The 6,469-nt window shown below is 41.4% G+C and overlaps 1 non-coding gene across 1 annotated transcript; it reads left to right on the forward strand.

Annotated features, from left to right (window-relative positions):
• Positions 1–6,157: 6,157 nt before the first annotated feature.
• Positions 6,158–6,264, forward strand: LOC127492523 (U6 spliceosomal RNA). The gene has a single exon (XR_007922038.1). It is a non-coding gene; the product is annotated as a U6 spliceosomal RNA (small nuclear RNA).
• The last annotated feature ends 205 nt before the right edge of the window (positions 6,265–6,469 follow it).

A 6,469-nucleotide genomic window follows, 5' to 3' on the forward strand; every position in this document is an offset into this window, starting at 1 on the left:
TTCACAATTCAAATATTTTAATGACTTATTTGAAATGCTCCTTCTGGGCATCCAGATAGTTCATAATTATCCCACTCTGCAAACAAATAAAAAAAAATGAGACTGAAATGTAAGAAATAACCATCTCAAAGACTGGAAAGCAAGGAGCACAGTGTTGTGTTCCCTGAGAAAAGGAAATACAAAGTTCCTCCTCCCTTTGCCTGAAGGAAATCCCCACAGGCTAGCACTTGATCCCACACACACCTATAAGGTCACACTGCTCATCTACAACTGCTAGTGTCTGCTTATTTTTCTTTCCCTTGCACGATGAAGTCCTTCAGGAGAAGAAACTATCCTACATATCTCTGTATTCCAAAACACGCCAAGGAGTAAGCTTGAAATAAATATTTACTAATAAAATACACCCTTCAGGGAATGGAAAGAGAAGGAACCAACATTTACAGACTGAGACCTAACTTGACCCACTTCCACTTTCTACTTTCCCGGCAGCCTTGAGAGGGAAAATGCTCACTTCCACGTGCTTTGAATCCCCAGAGCTGCAGGGCCCTGAAGAGGCAATTTCAAAGCACGAGTCCTCCCTGCCCCACCAGGCTGCTCACCTCTACCACCTCAGAATCACTTAGAAACCCTGAGTCAGGAAAGCATTACAACAATGCTTATTTATTCTTGGGTTGTACAGACAACGTCAAGTGGGTAAACTAACCACAGGAAGGGAGACGATGCAATACTAATTCAGTATAAAAAACAAATGAGCTATCAAGCAACAAAAAGACATAGGATATTTAACTGCACCTACTTTATAATTGCAACTATTTGACGTTCTGAAAAAAAGAAAAACTATGGAACAGCAAAAAGATCAGTGGTTGCCAGGAGTTACAGGAAAGAGATTAAAAGGCAGAGCACAGAGGATGTTTAAGGCTGGGAAACTACTCTGGACAACACTCTAATAGTGGATCTGCCTGTCCAAACCCACAGACCCTGTAACACCAGGAGAGAAGCCCAGTGTCAACTGTGGACAATGGGATGAGAACAACGTATCCATGCCGATTCATACCACTGTGGATGGAGGATGTTCATAATAAAGGAGACAACAATGTGAGATGCTGGACAATATGTAAAATCTCTGTACCTTCCTCTGAATTTCACTGTGAGCCTAAAAGTACTCTTAAAAAATTGCCTTTGCTTTAATGAATCGGCAAAGTGTGTATTGAAAGGCTTCTGACTTTTCAGAGGATGAGGATTCAAAGCACAGTGGACCCAGCCAGGTTGCCATCTAACTTCTGCAGACACTGCCTAATTGATTTCACTGCTTCTTTCCTGCCATGCCTGGATGGAGTCAGAGTCCTCCAGACCTACAGTTCCCTGCTAGGGAACATGCCAAGTGTTCTGAGTTGCTTCCTGGGATTCTGTGGCCAGGAGAGAAGTCACTCATTATTGGGTGGTATGAACACTCCAAGTAGGCTTGACCAGCAAGACCATTCCTTCTGTTGAACATAAACCACCTGAAAGGATATTCAAAGTTAGGTATAAGTATCTGGGCATCTACTTTCCAAGGAGAGGTGGCCTGAAGGAGGAATTAGCCTGGGGTGAGATGAGAATGCTTCATAAATGATGAAGCTCATCAAGGACTGAGCAGGGTCCACTTTGCTGATGTCAATATAAACAGTTCTAATATATTTAATTATTCATGTTCCACTTAATATTGCTTCAATTCACTATCATGTGTTACGAAACGGTTGACTATTAGCTACAAGTTTTTTTTCCTATTTGGCTATAGAGCTGTTCCATCAGAACATCTGGGGTTTTTTTTTGTTTTTTTTGTTTGTTTGTTTGTTTTTTTGCAAAAACTATTTTCAAATGTCAAATTTTCTGCAGATTTAATAATGCTTTGATTGCACCTGATTCTGCTAGATGACCTTTAGTATTTTAACAAAGTTTTCACCCCAAACCTTTTCAAAGTAAGTACAAGAGAAAGGAAGAATGTAAGAAGCAAAGAGAGAGAATACTGAAAGCCACATGTTTTCCTAGATGAAACTTACAAGCGTACAAAGCCATGGTGGGCATCACTCTGAAAACACCTTAAAGGCACACAGCAAATATTGCAATGCACCTGCAGTGTGCCATCCCTACAGAATTCTCCAAATTATGATGAAATGAAAAGAACCTCTGTTCTCCAACAACCATTTCTTCTCATTGTTTTCACTGCATGCAGCAGTTCTCAAAGCCCTGTCCTAAAACCAACACAACCTAGCATCACCTGGGGACCTATTAGGATGCAAATTATCTTTTTTTTAACTTTTTAACTTTTATTTAATGAATATAAATTTCCAAAGTACAGCTTATGGATTACAATGGCTTCCCCCCCATAACGTCCCTCCCACCCGCAACCCTCCCCTTTCCCACTCCCTCTCCCCTTCCATTCACATCAAGATTCATTTTCGATTCTCTTTATATACAGAAGATCAGGTTAGCATACATTAAGTAAAGATTTCAACAGTTTGCTCCCACACAGAAACATAAAGTGAAAAATACTGTTTGAGTACTAGTTATAGCATTAAATCTCAATGTACAGCACACTAAGGACAGAGATCCTACATGAGGAGTAAGTGCACAGTGACTCCTGTTGTTGACTTAACAAATTGACACTCTTGTTTATGGCATCAGTAATCACCCTAGGCTCTTGTCATGAGCTGCCAAGGCTATGGAAGCCCCCTGAGTTCACTGACTCTGATCATTTTTAGACAAGGCCATAATCAAAATGGAAGTTCTCTCCTCCCTTCAGAGAAAGGTACCTCCTTCTTTGAGGACCCGTTCTTTCCACTGGGATCTCATTCGCGGAGATCTTTCATTTAGTTTTTTTTTTTTTTCCCAGAGTGTCTTGGCTTTCCATGCCTGAAATACTCTCATGGGCTTTTCAGTCAGATCTGCATGCCTTAAGGGCTGATTCTGAGGCCAGAGTGCTGTTTAGGACATCTGCCATTCTATGGGTCTGCTGTGTATCTCACTTCCCATGTTGGATCATTCTCTCCCTTTTTGATTCTATCAGCTAGTATTTGCAGACTGTATTCTTGTTTATGTGATCCCTTTGGTTCTTAGTCCTATCATTATGATCAACTGAGAACAGAAATTGATCACTGGGACTAGTGAGATGGCATTGGTACATGCCACCTTGATGGGATTGAATTGGAATCCCCTGGTATGTTTCTAACTCTACCGTTTGAGGTAAGTCAGCTTGAGCATGTCCCGAATTGCACATCTCTTCCCTCTCTTATTCCCACTCTTAATATTTAACAGTGATCACTTGTCAGTTAAGTTTCAGCACTTAAGAAGAATTTTGTATTGATCACAGTATTCAACCAAAAGTATTAAGTAGAACAAACAAAAAAAATACTAAGAGGGATAACATATTAAGTTGCTCATCAACAGTCAGGGTGAGGGCTGATCAAGTCACCGTTTCTCATAGTGTTCATTTCACTTTAACAGGTTTCCTTTTTGGTGTTCAGTTAATTGTCACCTATCAGGGAGAACAAGTGGTATTTGTCCCTTTGGGATTGGCTTATTTCACTCAGCATAATGTTTTCCAAATTCCTAACAGGGATCACTTTTCAGTTAAAATTTAAACACCTAAGAATAATTGTGTGTTAATTACAGAGTTCAACCAATGGTACTAGAACAAAAAAAATACTAAAATGGATAAAGTATTAAATTGTACATCAACCATCAGGACAAGAGCTGATCAAGTCACTGTTTCTCATAGTGTCCATTTCACTTCAACAGGTTTCCCCTTTGGTGCTCAGTTAGTTGTCGCCAATCAGGGAGAACATATGATATTTGTCCCTTTGGGACTGGCTTATTTCACTCAGCATGATGTTTTCCAGATTCCTCCATCTTGTTGCAAATGACCGGGTTTCATTGTTTTTGACTGCTGTATAGTATTCTATAGAGTACATGTCCCATAATTTCTTTATCCAGTCTACTGTTGATGGGCATTTGGGTTGATTCCAGGTCTTAGCTCTTGTGAATTGAGCTGCAATAAACATTAATGTGCAGACAGCTTGTTTGTTTGAAAATTTAATTTCCTTTAGGTAAATTCCAAGTAGTGGGATGGTTGGATTGAATGGTAGGGTTATATTCAGGTTTCTGAGGAATCTCCAGACTGACTTCCCTAGTGGCTTAACCAATTTGCATTCCCACCAACAGTGGGTTAGTGTCCCTTTTTCCCCACATCCTCTCCAGCATCTATTGTTGGTAGATTTCTGAATGTGAGCCATTCTAACCGGGGTGAGGTGAAACCTCATTGTGGTTTTGACTTGCATTTCCCTGATTGCTAGTGATCTTGAACATTTTTCATGTGCCTGTTGGCCATTTGGATTTCCTCTTTTGTAAAATGTCTATTGAGGTCCTTGGCCCATCTTTTAAGTGGGCTGTTTGTTTTGATGTTTTGACTCAGAAACTTCAGAGCCCAGCAAGCTGTGGGTAAAGAACTCTCAGGGTAACTGTGAGCCAAGTTGAAGTGTGAGAGCCACGGATTCAGAGCAGCCATTTCAAGCACGGCTGCACATTGGAATTACTGAGGAGTTTTAATACCACCACTGTCTGGGTCCTGCCCTCAGACACTCTGGTTTCATTGGTCTGGGGAGTAGGCTGCACATCAGAATGCTTAATCTCCATGGGTAACTCCAATATGCAGCAACATCAGAGGGCCACCATTCCAGGAAAATAAGCCTGTCCAAAAAAAGGTGCCATCCCAGCGGGCTGGAACCTAAGAAACATGTCCTAAAAGAAACCAATCATAGACACCCTCCCCTGAGAGTCCTTAAGTTGAGATAAACTCAGGTTCCAGACACCCCATGTATTTTGATGACCATAACCAAATATAACAGCAAATGTAACAAAGAGAAAATGTTCATTTAACTCTCCGTTTTCAAGGCTCAAGTCCAAGACAGTGTGGCCCCACTGCTTTCACAAGTGAGAGGGGAAGTGGATCGCAGGAGCAGTGTGGGTGTGGAGGATCACGTGGTGAGCCAGAAAGCAAGAGACGGGCCAGCCCGACTCAGCCTTTACAACCAACAGTCATGAGAACAACTCTTTGAAGGCAGCACCCCCAACACCCCAACCTCTCGCTAGCCCACCTCCCAAATATGATCACTGGACTAAGTTTCCATTAATTTACAACTTTGAGGACTGCAGTCCATCATGATCTCAGGATCCAACTCATGTTCAAATCATGGCACCCTGACTGCCTTAGACCAGACTGAATCTCCTAGGATTCTTCTGAGCACCCCGGTATTCCAGGTTGAAACAGGAGCTCAATTCCAGCGGGCATCACCTGAGTAAATGATAGTCCAGTGCAGAAAGATTCTTGGGGCTGGAGTTGTGGCACAGTAGGTTAAGCTGCCACCTGTGACACTAGCAACCAATATGAGTGTTGATTTGAGTACTGTGTACTGGCTGCTCCATTTCTGATCCAGCTCCCTGCTAATGCACCTGGGAAAGCAGAAGATGGCCTGAGTGCTTGGGCCCTTACCACCCATATGGGAGACCCAGGTGGAGTTCCAGGATCCTGGCTTATGGCCTGGCCCAGCCCCAGCCATTAAAGCCATTTGGAGATTCAATCAATGAGCCAATGAAAGATCGATCTTTGTCTCTCCCTCTCTCTCTGTAACTCTGCCCTTCAAATAAATAGATTGTTTTTTTTAAAACATTACACTTGATGATAATTCTGGAAAAAAATATTAAACATGATTTCATATTTAATGCTATATTTGAGTTTCAGACTTGTTAGTAAATCGTGTTGTAACCAATGGATGTTGGTGCTGTTATTGGACTTGGTGTATAACAAACAGGTGCATAATTAAGAAACAAAGCTGTTTCTGTTCTGTTCTTTCTGTTCTGATAAGCAGCTTTGGTTAGACCTCCCCTGTACTCCTGTAGTTGCTTTATTGCCGCATAAATGAGTCTGTTACCTCGGGAATTGTTCCTCTTCTACCATGCTGGTAGGCTGCAAGCAAGGAATGCATTTGATACATCTCTGCACCTGCAGGACCCAGTACCCAGCAGGCACCTTTTACTGTTTGTTTAATGAGTTGGTCAATAAATTTAATCTCCAAGCAAGAATTTGCATGTTCCATGAGCAGCCACAAAACAAACATATTCTGTGCTCACTTTGGCAGCACATATACTAAAATTGGAACGATACAGAGAAGATTAGCATGGCCCCTGTGCAAGGATGACATGCAAATTCATGAACCATTTCATATTTAAAAAATAAAAAAATAAACATATTGATGATTTTCAGCAAGACAGGGGCTACAAAAATTATTTCCTCCACAGAAGACTGAGACAATCACCTTTTTCTTAATTTTCCCTTGTTGTCAACAAAATCTAGAAAACTGGAGGCTGGATATATTATCACAAAGAAGTTCTGCTCTCTTAGAAAAAGGGAAGTGGGATGTACTTCGATCCCCCT

This window comes from Oryctolagus cuniculus, chromosome 10, assembly GCF_051225735.1.
Source record: "Oryctolagus cuniculus isolate XC-2025 breed Fujian yellow rabbit chromosome 10, ASM5122573v1, whole genome shotgun sequence".
NCBI lineage: Eukaryota > Metazoa > Chordata > Mammalia > Lagomorpha > Leporidae > Oryctolagus > Oryctolagus cuniculus.